The 17651-nt window shown below is 33.8% G+C and overlaps 1 pseudogene; it reads right to left on the bottom strand.

Moving 5' to 3' along the window:
- Positions 1–581: 581 nt before the first annotated feature.
- Positions 582–9969, bottom strand: LOC114758534 (glutamate--tRNA ligase, chloroplastic/mitochondrial-like; annotated as a pseudogene).
- Between the last annotated feature and the right edge of the window lie 7682 nt (positions 9970–17651).

Here is a 17651-nt window from a genome sequence, read left to right as displayed (position 1 = left end):
AAGTTTCGTCGTACTTACAGCTGTCTAACTACTAGGATAGAAGATATTAAGTTCTTTAATAGAATTAAGCTTGCATTCAGCTTTCATACTGCATATGCTCCATCGAATCTAATCAAAATATTGTCAGTAATATCATTTTGCCCTTTTCCGAGAGAGAGACGTAGAATGCCTAATGACTTGTCTAGATAAAACGGAATGTGCAAGCTGTACCTATTCTCCTTTCATTTTTTTTTCCTAATGAATTATCTATTTCCTCTATGTTGGCAAAAAAAAAAAAAAAAAATTCCTCCCTATCGACAATACAGGCACACAGGACAAGAAGTCTCAAAACAACTTACTCTTCCAATTTTACAGTTTCACATATTACTCAAAGCCCATTGGTCAATATATTAAAAGGAAAAAAAAAGAAAGCACTGTGACTTACCAAGTATTGGTCAGTCAACTCTCATGGTGAACTAAGATTCAATTTCCCATTAAGAGAGTGCCACAAACAGCATGCTTAATTAAAATTTCAAAAATAAAAAAAGTATTTCTCAGCAATTTTAATGTGCCAGACCATCAAATTAATTGCCCCAAGCATAAAAATAGAATAAATATTTTATTCAGGTTACGAACGCTATCTAATGATTGAAGTGGGTAACATATGTGGAATGTGAACAAAATTTCTAGACTACTGCAGAACAAAAAGTCCAACACTGGACGGTGAACAAAATTCTAGAAGTTTGCAGAGAAAATAAATCCCAGAATGTGAATTCTCGGTTTGAGACATAAGCAGCCCTCTTCAGATGCTTGTCCTTGGACAACGCTTCCCAGTTAAATCTGCCGAAGCATCTTGAATCTTCCATCCAGGGGAACGAATCCAGCTTCTGGAGCCGCAATACCAGTCAATCCAGATAAAGCAATATTATGCTAACCCCCATGTCAGGTCCAGAAGTTTTCCAGTCAACAACGGAGTGGCATGAAAAGAGATTTTCCCTGAAAATTGAAGATGAGCATAATTTCATTTAGATGAATATATCTGCGAGTGACATCCCTTCTATTTCTTTCACACTTTCAACTATTGCAATTAAATATGGCAATTATTGTAATGGTAACTTAGCTTATGAAATACTATCTCTAGTCTTAAATATAAAAGCTAGTTATAAATTTAATTTGATTGTAAAAGACCTCAATCTACTTTATTTTTTATATTTATTTATTTTTCCCCTAAGTAATCTCTATGATGATTGCAAAAATTGTTTCAATACACATGATTAACAAAAATATTTTAAAAAACACAACACATTTATTACAAATAACTAATTTCCTTAAAATTTGCAAATCAGTTATCTAGATTTTATATTACGGATCGGAAATAGTAATACAAAAAATAATAATAACCTTCAATGAGTTATTAACAGAGGTTGACAGATGTTAACAAATGGTAGCACACGCAGAAGTTTAAAAATAAATAAATAAATGAGGCGCATTGAATAAGAGGCTTTTATCTCTTCTAATGTAAGTAAGAATATTGAGAAATAGACTATAAATTTAATAAAAAAGTTTCGAGTGATACATGTCGATATCTAATTTAGCTCACCTTGCGTTTAAGTGATTTACCAAAGCCCTTCACCCACTTCTGCCAGCCAGCATGACCTTCCTCTAGTGCGGCCATGATTTCACCACTATCATAGGCAGCCAAGAGGCTGTCTGAAAATTCAAGAAGTTTATCTTCTGTAGATTTAGCTTCATCACAGCAACAAGCTGAACGGCCCAGGCATTTATGGGTAGCAAAGCCGAAAATTGACAACCATACGACCCAATCTTGTTTATTTCACACAAATTATTAAGTGCTTCGTCTGCATCAACTATCAAGTCAATTCCATCCTTGAGTAGCTGAACTGCTTCCTGTAAGTTAAACATGTAAACAATATCGTGTAGGTCAAATATGCGAGTAATACCACTTCTTCCGTGCACTAAACCGAATATAGTACTCTACAAGATGAAGACAGTTCATGTTATCTATAACGGAAAATACCAGTCAAGCAAAGTGTCTCACATCAATGAAGGGCCTGGCAGATACAGTTAGTATTCTTGAAGTCTTCCAGCGTGTTAGATTTAAGGTTTTGATGATAACAAATTAAGGAATCTATGTTTTAGTAAATTGATCAATCACCTGATCGATCAAGGATTTATCAATCACTTGTTAGATAAAGTTCATATATAAACCGATAACTTTGCAGAAATATTAATTGATAACCCGATGGATAAATCAAGTTTGTATGTGTTGATCGATTAATTGATCGGTCATCGTTAACACTGTTTAGTGTAGAAGTTGGCTGAAAATTAACGATTAATTGATAGTGATCGAACAACTGACAGATAATAGGACAAAAGTTTTGGTATATGTTCATCGATTACTTGATCAATAAATGAGTTATCGATGAGAAGACAGATAAAAGATAAAACTTCCCACTCTCGTATTTGTTTGAATTACCATTCACCACAGCTTTATCGATAACCTATTTAATCATTGCTTAATATCTCACATGTTAATCAATATTTTTCTTCTGGTTAAGTGCTTTTGAAAATTACTTTATCGATCACCTGATCGATCAACCGTTTATAGATCAAATTATCGATCATCACCTTTTCTCTGATTTAAACTATTTAAGACTTTTTTCAATCACTTGATCGATTATCAATTTGTCGATAAAATGATTGATCATCTGCTCTACTAAATATTCTGTTTTAACATAACCTGATTGATCAAACTTGCTTATGGGATTTTTAAACTGAACTTCTCCACTACATCATTATCGATCACTTACTTGATCATTTTAGGATTTATGCTCTTTATAGAAATTTTTGTCAAACTGCGTTTTATCTATCAACTTTCATGTCATCTATCTATTGATAAATTATTCGATTAATATACTTTGAAAATAAATTCTCTCTTACTTACCTTTACCAATAAATTGATCGATCAAATATTTTTTGATCACTTACTCGATCAATAATCCAATTCTTTTCTTAATAGAGGCAACAATGAGATTTAAGAATATGCTGAATATTTCTCTTCTAGCTTTTCTCAGCCTTGATGATTATCTTAATATTCTATTTTAAGAGTTTCAAAATCATAGATAACCTTGATTTATTTTTTCTGCATATTCTCTCCGAAATTGATTTGTCCATTTATCGATCACTAGATCGATCATTTATTAATCCATAACATGATTGATATATATAGTTATCTGTCTCAAAATCTTTCATTTTTATCAATCGATAACATAATCAATAAACCAGTTATCAATCATATCTTCAATCAAAGTTGTTCAGTTTCTAGTTACTGAATCTAATGTCTGATTAATTTACTTCTCTCTTAACATAAGAGTATTACTATCATATTCCTGAATATCATTCTGGAGGAAAAACTTATTAGATTGAAATATTTTTACAGTTATTCAGTAGCCTGTAACCTACTATGTCAGAAGCATTAAATGGCAAATACCATTACAACTGGGAAAACACATAACCGAACTCTCAACGGTTAGAAGTTCTTCCGTCTAACAGCTATTAAACTTCCTCAACTATAAAAGGCGCGAAGAAGCATTGAATGCAGAGAATTGAATACACGAGCTACCTTCTGCAAATAACTTACTATTACATTTAATAATCTGTTCTTGTTTGTACTGGGCTTCAGTGTTTCTCATCCATTTACTTTGTGAGAGAGTTTTACATATCGTCTTTAATCAGCTTCTGAGTGAAACTCAAAAGTGTGGACCCTTGAGTGGGTCTGTAACCTTACGGGTAGTAAAAAGGAGTGATTGAGGGAATCAATTGATGTCCTGCGGCACCAAGAGCCCGATTAATCTTAGAACTTGGTGAAATACTCAGACGTGTTCTGAAGACTATACATAGGTCAAGTGGTTGAGACCAAACTAGTATAAATTCTGCATCTACTCTCTATGGTGAAATTGCTCTAACTTGCGCTCTCTTTTTTACATTTAGCTTACTATTTTTAATTCGTAAAGTTTTCACAACTCACCCAATTCACCACCCTCTTGGGTGAGATTGCTGCTAACACAACGCTCTCCAATCAGATTAGTCAACTCTTCGAATGGAAGGGCTCTTAAATGTTGGCCATTCATCCACATGTTTTTAAAAGATTATATGCATATGCATGAATGCTGGCAATAAAGAGTAATGTGAAATGAATGACAGAATCCTATATTTTCCCAAAATCAATACATCATAGTCTAAAGCATATGATTACCACACATAATCATCAGGAAAAAATGATGGAAAGATGAATATCACAATACAAATTAGTGCATAATAAGAAATTAAAGGGAACAAGATTTAACCCCATACAATAGGAGAAAAGGCAACAATTACCTTAACTTGGCGGAATCAAATATAGCGCCACTTTTGTTAACACAGTCAATTGTGAATTTTTCAACTGACGCATGAAACCAATCTTGAGTAAGAAATTGTTTAAGCAATGTAGTTTTGGACAACTAATAAAAGAGTGGAATTCAAACAATTGACGCACCAAGTTTCTCAATGGTGAAAAATTCATCTTCTGTTCCATCCCATCTCCCTGAACTGTACACAGATATTAGATTCTAAAACATTATCCATATGGAAGAAGCTTTTTGAAAATAAACTTAAAAAAATAAAATTAAGGAAACCGATCAACAGAAACCTCACAATTGTTTGAATTTATATGCACATAAAATATGAAAATAATTAACATAAACCAACATACCTGACCAACCGATGTTGCACCGTGTCATTTTGATAATTTACTACAATCAGGAGCTAGAATAAGAGAAACATGAGCAAAGTGAGGCATGCCGAATCCCAGTGCCTGCAAAAATCATGCATGACCAAATAATTTGCATCCTGGTTAATTTCACACCCTATTTTTTAAATAATACACGGACCTCCCTGCCTTTTTTAATCTTATGCTGTTTAAAAATGTGTTGTATTATAAAAAAAATAAAAAGTATCTTTGTATAGTGCTCTAGTTTATAATTCCTGCTCAACTAGGCTTAATCCGAGGGTTATATATTTATTTAAAAAATTGCATGCAAATTTGGGGGGGGGGGGGGAAGAAAACCTACAGTGCTTTGGGTATTGATTATACATGTATATATGTATATATGTAATACATATCTTGATTCTATTTAACCCAGGAGAATGTTTTTTTCTTGCAACTATCACTTTTCAAGGCATCTAGGTCATGAATAAAATAATCAAAAACCCATCTGCAAATCTAAAAGCCACACCAAAAGACCAATTCTTATGGGAACAATAGAAATCAATATCAATAGTCAATATAATTAAAACAAATGGCTTATTGCAAATTTGTGTGCCTAAGTATAATACTCATGCATAGTGTAGCTCATCCATTTAACATTGTCAACGGCTGTTTTCTTGTGGAATTAAGCTTACAACAGTTTTCATTTTATAATTAAAAGGACAGATTAACCTTGTGGCAATAAGTAGTTTATGAATTTGGAATGCATTGCTAGAGCCGGATGCTGTTTGTCCTTTTTTTGTTCCAAGGGCTTTAATATCTCTATATGACTCTAGCAAGGGTTTCGATTTGCAGCTTCATTGAAGTGATCGGATAACAGAATCTCTATGGGGAGTGTCCCTATTGGATAGGCTGAAGGGTTTTTGCCGCATGTTTATACTTTCGTTTTCAATTTAACTTTTTTACATTTCTGGTGCAAAATTTGTTTCCAGTGTAAACCAAATATCATATGCATCTTTGTTATCCCTTTATAAGTTATACTGTTAGCTAAGGAAAAAAAAAAAAAAAAAAACAAAAAAAAAAAAAAAATCTGAGAAAATTAATCGGATTTTTGGGTTGCATTTGATCTCAATTAATTAAATATTTCAAATTGAATTTGGGTATCGCAACTGGGCTTAATAAATCCTCTGTCTTTTCAGTAACTAAAAATTGTTCTCAAGAACAGATATACTGAATACACCCTTCCTTTTTCCTGCATTTACACATGTTTAATAGTTACAATCATTGTTTTATAAAACCAAAATTTAGGTTCAGTCTGCCAATAAATAAACCAAGATGACTTTTTGGCACATAGACATTCTACTTTCTCAGGATTTTTGTGCTGTCTATCGACCTGATAGGAGGTCATTGCTTACTTATTCTACGCATATTATGCCAAAACATATTTCTAGTCAACCTAAACTTCCGCAGGGAGAGTAGTTGCAGCATAAGAGTGAGGAGAGTAGTGAGCTGCAACACGGAGAATGAGGTTACAGTTAGTCCTAGATCATGTTGCCATTTTGCATTTAGAGAAGGATGGTTATTAATTTTATTGTCTATACACTTGAAGGCATTTGTGATGTACAGACTCACTTTTGATTAACGGGACATCCATTTTCAAAGAGATTCATGGATATTTAGAGCTATTGAGTGAGATATTTGCGTAGTTTCCTCCAATAGAACTTTTGTTCAAAGCCTTACCTATATGTGGATCCAGCCTCTTCATATTCAGAAGACCTATAATTAACCTCATTTAATTTTGGGGTTGGCTTAAAATTTCAGAAACAAGATATTGCAGAATATGTGCAGTATTTGGCAAAAATTTTGCTATGAAAGAACTACCATAAGGCATGTAACTTACCTTGTATATTAAAGGCTGCCTCAGTGTGTTTGGTAAATGTTCCTCTGCCCTGCATTCTCAAGAGTTTCATGGAATTAACAGTGGTCAAATAATCATATTGAAAAATGGAAATGCTATTGATAACTGAAATATATCAGGGATAACACAAAAAATTGACTAAGAAATTTGAAGATTGAGTTCTTAATTTGATCCCAGGAAGAATCAGTCTTAAGTTTGTCCCAAAAAAAAAAAAACATTAGGTACAGCTGTTGCTTATTTTAGTGATTTTGGGACAGCATAGTCCTTTTGCGAGCCAACAATGGAATATTGAACCCAAATAAACTAAACTGAGGACTAAGCTATAAATTATTCCCTACTCAAGAAATTCAAATCACAGTGATATCTTTCAGGCACCAAAATTTGATCTAATCAAATTAAAATGACTACCTGATGACATGGGAAATAGCCATGGTTGCATCATCCCCAGTTACACAAAAATTGTAAATAGGCTGACCGTTGCTTCTCATAATCACAAAATCTCCAAGGGTATCCAAATTCCAACTAACCTTCAAGACACTACCAAAGCAAGTTAATACCTAGTCAGCTCTATTAGTAGACACATCAGAAATTTGTTAGCATTTTTTTTCATGCATGAGAATTCAATTTTGTCACAAAGTTTGAAGTCACACCCAAAAATGGGCAAAATTATAAGATATAGTAATGGAAGATATCAACATCAAAATACGGAAAGCAGAAAATAGCAACCACACAAGTCAGATGCGCCAAGAGGTGTCACCATTTGCCTATTTAATATTGGTAATCCATAACTCATTAATGCAAGTATAGAATTCCCCATTTAGTTAAACAACAATAATCAGTAAACAATAATGAAAAATGGAGGACAAAACTGACCTCGCCTCTTATGAGATCATTAATTTTTAAACTTCCTTTTGGAACACGAAACCGGTATGTATAAGCAGTTCCCTTTTCCAGCTCTTCTTGCACTTCATCATCACTTGCACGAGCCAATTTACCAGTATACACTGGAGGCAGTTGCTGTAGTTTTGCAATCTCCTTCATTTTTTCTAATTCCTGACAGGATCAATATGACACAAGAAGCATTCATGGAAAATTGAAATCAAGCAACAAAGCTTCAACAAAATGCAGACTAAAGAAATCGCAAATTTCTAAAGTACAGCCTCAATATCCCTTACCATCTATTCTATTACCAATTGGTTTTTAAATGCAAACATGGAAACTGTTTTGACCAGAAATTTATAAATTGACATTAAAACCATGTTCACAGAAGCAAAAGGTGTGTTTCGGTTAATATAGAAAACTGTTGTCAAAAGGTTTTTCTGGAATATAGAAAACAGTTGTCAGTTTTTTTTTGGGACAAAAAACAGTTGTCATAAGTTACTCCACAAGAGAATCTGTCAACAACAACAGCAACAACAAGCCTTATCCTACTAGGTGGGGTTGCCTACATGAATTGTAGAACGCCATTGTGCTCTATCAACAACCAAGTCTTTAGATATGTTATTGACCAGGAAGTCTCATTCAATGACCTCATTGAGCATTCTTTTCGGTCTTCCTCTGTCCCTTTTTATAAGACTCCATACTGTCTGATCTACCTTTCTCACCAATGGCCTTCTCTACACATGCCCAAACCACTTCAAGCGATGTTTAACCATTTTCTCTTTGATAGGCACCACATCTATTCTTGCTCTGATATTTTTATTTCGAAACTTATCTTTTTTTGTCCAACCACACATCCATCTGAATATCCTCATTTCTGCTACCCTAACTTTATGCTATTGTTTTCCTTTTATCGCCTAACATTTACTACTATACAACACAATTGGTCTTATAGCATTCCGATAAAATTTTCCCTTAAGCTTCTCAAGTACTTTCTTATCACAAATAACTCCGGTAGCCTTCCTCCACCTTAACCAACCAGCTTGTGCTCTATGAAAAAAGCCTCCATCAAATTCACCATCCTCATGTATAATGAATCCTAGATATTTGAACTTTGACTCTTGAGAAATGATTTGATCTCCCATCTTCATCTGCAAATCACCATTGCCTTAACTCCCCCCAAAATTGCAATGCATATACTCTGTTTTGCTCTTGCTTAAATGAAAACCTTTCGACTGCAAAATCCTTCTCCATATCAGTCAATCTCATTATATCCTCTTATCTTGACTAATCTAAGCATGCATGCATCGAATGTCATGATTTTCGAATATTAATCAAACAGCAAGCACCATAAACTTGATTTCATAATTTTGAAATATACTCTCAATGCCTTGAATTTACTGGTAGCAAATCAAATTCACATATGTCTGTCTACTATCATAGTAATGACAGCTGTGATAATTCTATTCATTAATGATGCTTGTAACTATACATATAGTTTATTTATTCATGGAAATCATCCCCATCTCATAATTTTATTATTTTAAAAATGGGGAATCAACTGAGATCTAATATTTACCTCCATTGCTATCAATGTTTTAAGTTAAATCCAACAAGTCAAAGTTCACTAAATAGATATATTGAAACGCAGAATTAGTTCCCACATAAAATGTTACCAAAAAAGGTCAATATTACTATGAAAAAAGATTCGCAGCTACTAGTCAAGTACCTCATTGGAGCAGAAGCAGCGATAGACATGCCCAGACTGTAAAAGCTTATCAGCATAATGTTTGTACAAAGAATTCCTCTCAAACTACCCATTTGGTCCATAATCTCCACCAACACCAGGACCTGAAAGGTTCAGATCATTACATTATGTACAAATGCCTACTGAGAGAGCTTTAGGAGCGGGGTAAGTTCTACAAAGAGAGCGACCAAACATGAAACGAATACAAGTAGATTTAGAAACTGATACATTGCAAATTAAGAGTAGACTATCTATTGTAGCACATAGCTTCTCCCAATCAAGACCAAGCCAAGAAAGATCATTTAACAAGGCTTCCTCAGACTCCTTCGTTGACCTCTCCAAGTCAGTATCTTCAATTCTCAGAACAAACTTACCGCCTTTGGACCTGAAAATGCATCAGAACAGGAGGGGTGGAAAGGAAAAAGATAAAAGGAGGGGGGGACAGACAGTGAATCCAACCTAGCAATGAAGATTCCCAGTAGGCGACGGCGCAAATCTAACGCGAACTGCTCCTTCGGATTTCTTCTCGGGAACAGAAAAGGTAGAGACTGAAAAGCTCCTTTGGAAGTGGATGGCTTTTCTTCGTCTGTACAGGACATTAGACTGATGTAGAATCGGAGCGGCAACCTCAAAGGGAATTGCCCTTATCTTTGTCCAAGGTGATCCTCCTAAGATCGCCATGCGCATGCTCCGCTGCTTTGCCGAGATAGTTCCAAATCAAACAACGATGATAGCCATGAGAGAAAGAACACGAGATTCAACAGAACATAATCAGAATTCAGAAACCGAACATGTAACTCAGGACTGACGAAGACTATGAGAGACGAAAAAGACTAACCAACCTGCTGGACAATGGCGTTCTGCTGCTAGAAGAGGTGTGAGATGTTGAAGATTGCTCTATCCTTGACTTCAGCGATAAGGCATCAGACAAAAGTGCCTGGGTTGCATCATCATTAGAACGCACGCTGCGAAGGGGAACCGGCCCCCGCCCGTGGCCGGGGGTGTTTTAATGAGAATATTTTTAGAGAAATTTAGGCTCTGTTTGGGTACTCCAAAACCGTGGTTTCAGAAGCACTTTTCCGCAAAACGAGGTAACCTCTTCCACATATTTACTTCGTAATCCGTAAAAGCACTTCTGAAACCATGGTTTGGTTTTTAAAACACTCCCTTAGTAAAAAATTCTAATATGAAAATTTAACGAACTTAAAAAGACTTGGATTTAAACATGTACAATAGGTGTAACTTTTTTTTCATTGCAAATAACATATCTTTTATAGTGTGTAAATAACTTTCATATTAATGATAATTGCACATTATTGATTATTTGTTACACAAGGTGAAAGAAAAATTATACTCACTAATCATAGTTGTGCTCGCATATCATTGATAGATTTTTGTTGTCAATAAATTGGAAAGAACTTTGTAAAAACACTTTTAAAAGGTAAACCTAAACACTCCCATGATAAAAAGGAAATGCTAAAAGATTAGAATGAAAAGTAGAGGGTGATGGTAAAGAATTAGTTTTCACATAATGTTTGGTTCATAATTCAAAAAGGTTAATATAATTTTTAGTCTCTTAAATTTGTTCTCATTTTAGTTTTACTCTCTCAAGTTTTAAATTATAGATTTTAGTCCCTCAATTTTCTTTTTATTTAAAATATTAGTCTCTATAATTTAATAAAAACTAGGATCATTTTGCTCTTTAAGGGACCAAAACCTACAATATGAAACTTGAAGGATAAAAATCAAAGTGAAAATAAACTTAAAGAACCAAACATTATATTAAACTTTTTAAAGAAAGAGATAAAAATAGTTCATCAAAAGGGGAAAAAAAGCGACACAAATGCTTCTTTACGGCCTATTAGATAATTGGTTACTTTTTTTTTATGGTGAATATTAGTTAATTAGTTACAAGGTTTTTTGTGTGTATGTATAATTTAGAGTATCCTCAAGCCATTTTAGGCTTGAGACTAATATCTACCGAAGTGAGAGCAATTAGTTACTAGTTAATAGGTATATGTTTGGATCTCGATTAGAAATTAAAAATAATTTTATAACTTTTAAAATAAACTACTTTTAAGTAGAGCTAGTAATATGGGGTGGACCTGTAAATGTAACTCACCAATCCATCATTTTGGCTGGTTAGAATTGGCTAAAAAACAATTAGCCATTAAAGCCTTTTTAACTCTCACTGCTAGACCCACGTTGTCAACTCGTAGGTTAACCCGCATTTATTTTTTTTCATTTTTTCAATTTTATTAATTATTTTAATTACATTATTATATGTTATATCCTACGTAAAAAATTTAAAAAATGCTTATAATATTTATTTGGTGCTTCTAATCAAGTATTTGAAGGAAGAACAAAAACTTTCTTATATTTTTTGGTATATTGTATAAGGGAAGTATTAAAAAAATTAAAAATTAAAAAATAAGTAAATAATTGCTGGCCCGCCAGGCCATGAAGGTGTATTAGGATAGGCTAAAGCCAACCCCCTATGATTAGGCTTTTTTGACCTGCATCGCATAGGCTCAACCCGTCACGAGCTAACCTACAATTCACAGGTTGGCTTATATTACTACCTCTACTTTGAACACAATTTCACTATTTAAACAGCATTTTATAAAATTATTTTCTAATTTAACATGTTGTATATCTCGATTACATATAAAAGTATTTTTATATTGATTTTAAAACGTTATTTTGGTTAGATTTAAGGTTTTGATGATAATAAATTAAGGAATCTGTGTTTTAATAAGTTGATTGATCATCTGATCGATCAAAGGTTAATCGATCTCTTGATAAATAATGTTCCTGTGTTAACAAGAAACTTAGTAGAAATATTAATCGATAACATGATAAAAAAATCAAATTTGTATGTGTTGATCGATCAATTAATCGATCATCGTTAACACTGTTTTGTATAGAAGTTTGCAGAAAATTATCGATTAATTGATCGATAATCTAGTGATCAAACAACTAAAAGATAATGGGATACAAGTTTTGATAAGTGTTTATCGATCACTTGATCAATAAATAAGTTATCGATGAAAAGATAAATAAATGGTAAAACTTCCTACTCTCATTGTATTTTGTTCTAATCACCATTTATTGATCACTTTATCGATCACAGTTTTATCGATAACATATCCTGTCATTACATAATATCTCACCTGCTTATCGATATTTTTTTTTTGGTTAAGTATTTTTGTAAATTACTTTATCGATAAATTGATCGATCCACTGTTTATCGATCAAATGATTGATCATTACCTTTTCACTAATTTAAACTATTTAGGTCCTTCTTCGATCACTTGATCAATCATTTTTTTTGATAAATTGATCGATAATCCAATCCTCTGAATATTCTATTTTCACGTAACATGATCGATCAAACATTTCCTAGCATTTCATAACTGAGTTTCTCGATTACATTTTTTATCGATCACTTGATCGATCAAACTTTATTCGATCACTTACTCAATCATCTTAAGATTTGTGTTCTTTATGAACATCTTTGATAACATTCATTTTATCGATCAAGTTTTCTGTCATCCATTTATCGATAAATTTTTCAATCAATGTACCTTGAAAGTCAAATTCACTCTTACTTATCTTTATCGATAAATTGATTGATCTAACACTTTTCGATCAATTATTCGATCTTTGATCCAACAGTTTCAATACCAGAAGCTACAGTGAGATCTAAGAATCTCTGAATGTTTTCTCTTTGAGCTTTTCTCAGCTTTGCTGAGTAACTTAATACTCTATTTTAAGGGTTTGAAATTCATAGTTGACCTTGGGTCTCTTCTCTACATAATCTTTGTGAAGTCATTCTTTTCATTCATTGATTATTTGTTCGATCATGAGTTAATTCATAACTTGATCAATAAATATAGCTATATGTTTCAATATCTTTCATCTTAATTAATTGATAACATAATCGATAAACCAGTTATCGATCATATCTTCGATCAAGGTTGATCAGTTCTTAGTTATATTGGATCTGATTGATTTGCTTCTATTCTATCATAAGAATATTACTATCATTGTATCTTCCTGAATTTCATTCTGAAGGAAAAACTTATTAGATTGAAGTATTATTACAGATTACGAAGAAAGACCAACAGTTATTCAGTATTCTGTAACCTACCATGTAAGAAGCATTAAATGGCAAACACCGTTGCAACTGAGAAAACACGCAACTGAACTTTCAACAGCTAGAAGCTCTTCTGTCTAACGGTTATTAAACCTCCTCAACTATAAAAGGCACGAAGAAGCATTTAATGCGGATTATTGAAAGCGCAAGCTACCTTCTACAAATATCTTACTGTTGCATTCAATACTCTCTTTTCATCTTTACTAAGCTTCAGTGTTCCTCATTCATTTACTCTGTAAGAGAGACTAATATACTATCCTTAATCACTTTCTGAGTGTAACTCAAGAGTGTGGACTCTTGAGTGGGTTTGTAACCTTACAGGTAATAAGGGGGAGTGATTGAGAAGATCATTACTGTACTGAGGCACAAGAGCCCAGTTAATCTTGGATCATAGTGAAAAACTCAAAGGTGTTCTGAAGACTGGACGTAGGTCAAGTGGTTGAGACTGAACTAGTATAAATCCAGTGTCTGTCATCTATGGTGAAATCTTTCTAACTCTAAAGCTCTCTGTTTTATTAATATCACTGTTTCAATTCGCTTAAATTTTTATAACTCACCCAATTCACCCCTTCTTGGGTGAGACTGCCACTAACATTTGGTATCATAGTAGGTCTCCTCAATAAAGACTTAACGGTCTTAAGAGAAATCCATGGCAGGTTTCAGAGACAGTGTGCTACTCAAAGGATGCTTAAGATCTAAGCCTCCTGGTTTCAACAGAGAAAACTATACCTTTTGGAAAATGAGGATGAAGATCTTCATCAAAGCTACCGAGTATGGTTTATGAGATGTGATCGAACACGGCAACTACGTTCTAATGAAAACCAAAGACAATCAACAAGTTCGTAAGGGTCCGAGGGAGTTCGATAAAGAAGACAAGAGGCTAGTAACATTAAATGATAAAGCTATCAACATTTTGACCTGTGCACTTAGCCAAAAAGAGTATTTTCGAGTTTCCAGCCCAGAAATTACAAAAGAAATATGGGAGGCACTAGAGATTGCTCACAAAGGAACAACCAGCATAAAACAAAGCAGAATCAACACTCTCACCACGGAGTTTGAATTGTTCAGAATGAAGGATGGAGAAAGCATCCGAGATATGGAAGTCAGATTTTCACACCTCATCAATCATCTCACTGCACTTAGAAAGAAGTATAGTCAAGAGGACCAAATAAGGAAAATCTTAAGTGGCCTCACAAAAGAATGGGAGCTGAAAGTAACAGCCATAGAGGAAACAAAGAGATAGTCAATTGGCTCTGTCGCAACTCTGTTTGGAAGTCTAGCGGAGTATGAGAGCAAACAAAAATGCAAAAAGGAAATGAACGAGAAGAATCACAAAGGCATCGCTCTCAAAGGATCTTAGAAGATAATGAAATGAGTCTTATAGTCAAGAGATTCAAAAAATTCTACCAAAACAAAGCTGAAAGGAGGTTTTAATCAAAGCGCAAAACCTCCACATCTCAAAATGAGCCAAAAGATCCAATTATCTGTTTCGAATACAAAATATCAGGACACATCAAAGCAAAGTGTCCTTAGCTGTCCAAAATGAAGGACAAAGAGAAAAAGAAAGAAAAGTTCAAGAAGAAGAAAGCCTTTATCACATCAATCTGGGGAGACATTTCCTCAGAAGAAGAAGAGAGCAACGACGAAGAAACAATGAACATTTGTCTTGTGATTCAGGAAGGTGAAGACTCAGAAATAGATAAGGTAATCACTTTTGAACCCTCCTATGATGAATTACAATCTAAATACAATGTATTACATTCTGAATTAGTAAGAATTGCAAAGGAGTTGGTAAGCTCCAAGAAAAAAATTAAGCTTCTGGAGGAATAGCAAGCGAAGCAGAAAGATAGCACAACTCCACCTCTAGTATGTACAGAATGTGAGCAAAATAGAAGAAAGGTCGAGGACCTCACAAGAACCTTGGAAAAATTCACTAAGGGCAGTGAAATGCTCAAAGTGATTCTAGGAGCCCAACGATGTTTAATAGATAAAACTAGAATATGATATGATTCTGTTCAAGATAAAAGGAAAGGAAAGAAGAAAAGTGGTGGTCAATCGTATCTTACCTTCTTTAGAAATGTTGTTCATTCATCTAATCCTTTTGCATTGTGTTCCTATTGCAACCGTAAAGGTCACACAACTTCTTCTTGTCATCACAAGAAGAAAGGAACCTACGAGATATTAAAATGGGTGCCCAAAGGTACTTATGTACCTAGGACAATCCATACAAACTAAAAAGGACCCAAGAAGGTATGGGTACCTAAAACATGATTGTGCTGTTGCATATATGTCTCAAAGCATCCAAAACAAATAAATGGCACATCGACAGTGGTTACTTAAGACATATGACGGCTAATACCAAGAAGTTCACACCACTCAATCCAAGAGAAGGAGGCAAAAGTGAGCTTGGGTGGGAATCAATCTAGAAGAATTACTAGAATCGGAGAAATAGGAAGTGACAAAGGGATGAAGGTTGAAGATGTGTACTATGTAGAAGGCTTGTGTCATAATCTACTTAGTGTCAGTCAGTGTCACACCTTACTATCAGATTCACTTAGGGTTTAATTAAAACCATTTTAGACCATATTGGATGGTCTTGGGCTCAAAAATCCATGAAAAACGCTTATTTTCGGCTTTTTATTGTTCATCGGGTAAAAATCCAGTTTTCTAGCCCAATTTCAAAAATTCATAACTTAATTTACAAAAATCAAAATAGAGTGGTTCAAAATTCTATAAAAAGATCTTTGAATTCTCTTTCAAGAAAAAATAATCTTATGAACCAATTCTATTTGAAAAAGTTTCAGGTTTTTGTGAAATTCACCTCTATCCATTTGGTAAAAATCCTTTTTCCAGATTCTGAACCTTAACTTTGAAAAATCAGTAAAAATCGTGTAGTTGGCCATTTTTAACGTGCTTCCTATCAATTTGAATCTCATGATGTCAAATTTAAGCATACTAAATTTCGTGCAGAAATTCATTTGGTAACTTAATTAAATGTGGCTCTAAATTAACGTCCTGCTTAGGGATTATAGCACTATCCAGCCGAATATTTACATAACCAAAAGTCCATGAATTTTTATGGTGTAACACCATAATTTAGCCTCCAATCTGCAGCTTACTCTTGGAAGTTTCAAGCCCTAAAATGTTAGATTGTATTTGGGGATGAGATTTTAAGAAATCCCAGTAGCAAGATCAATCAACCAAAACATTAATATGCATCAATTACAAGCATTCCAACCTTTTGCTACTAATAGGGAACTACTTTACCTCATACATGTAGCACTCTAACATGCAATAGCCAAGGCACATAAAGCAAGGAGTATAGCTACACAATCATCATCATCATCATCATTTAGTTCAACCACATAATAGCACATGAAATTGCATAACAATCAATGCAACACTCAACGTTAAGGTTAATTAAATCTTACTACCTTAATCCAATGATCTTTGATTTTCTTGTTCTCCTTTCTTTCTTCCACAAATGCCAAACCCTAGCATAGCAATCCACAAAAAGGGTGGCAAGAATCATCAACCATTCCTCATAAAAATCAATAACATAATTCAAGTAACTCCTAAACCCCTTAAAGCTTCCATCTTTATTCTTGAATTTTTAGAGTTTGTTTCCTTAAACCCTAAAAATTCCCTCTTGACTCATTCCTACATAATTTTTCATGTAGATTCCAAATATCTACTTGGATTTAACAAAATAAAATTCTTTCTTTCAATTTCAGCTTGGCCAAACATTATGGTTCACTTTCCAAAAATTACAACTTTGATTTTATGGCTTCCAACACTTGTTCTTTAGGTTTACCCTACACTATTTTTTATTTTGAACATAATGGAAGCCTCAAAACTTTGAAAAACAAATCCTAGGGTTCAGTTTTGCTCTTGGCCGAACCATACCTCTTGAAGTTCAACCATGAAAAACTTTTTAAAACAACACTAGACCACTTGAAACCACCTTGATTCATAGTATCCTAATTATGTTTAATAACAAAACCTCCTTCCCTACACTATACCCATTTCGGCCAGCAACAAGAAGGGACAAGAAGTGATTTTTCCAACTATACAAATCAATAAAACAAAGCAAGGAACATCTTAGAACAACTTACCAAGCTTGGATCTTAGTTGGAAGATCAAATATGCTTGCTTTTGCCTGATCCCTTCACAAAATCACTCTTGCTCTCTCTCTTTTCCCTCT

The sequence above is a fragment of the Neltuma alba genome, unplaced genomic scaffold, assembly GCF_004799145.2.
Source record: "Neltuma alba isolate B1F8T4 unplaced genomic scaffold, ASM479914v2 tig00010728_pilon, whole genome shotgun sequence".
Taxonomy (NCBI): Eukaryota; Viridiplantae; Streptophyta; class Magnoliopsida; order Fabales; family Fabaceae; genus Neltuma; species Neltuma alba.
The sequence above is the reverse complement of the archived record's forward strand: the minus strand, read 5'-3'. Positions and strand labels throughout refer to the sequence as shown.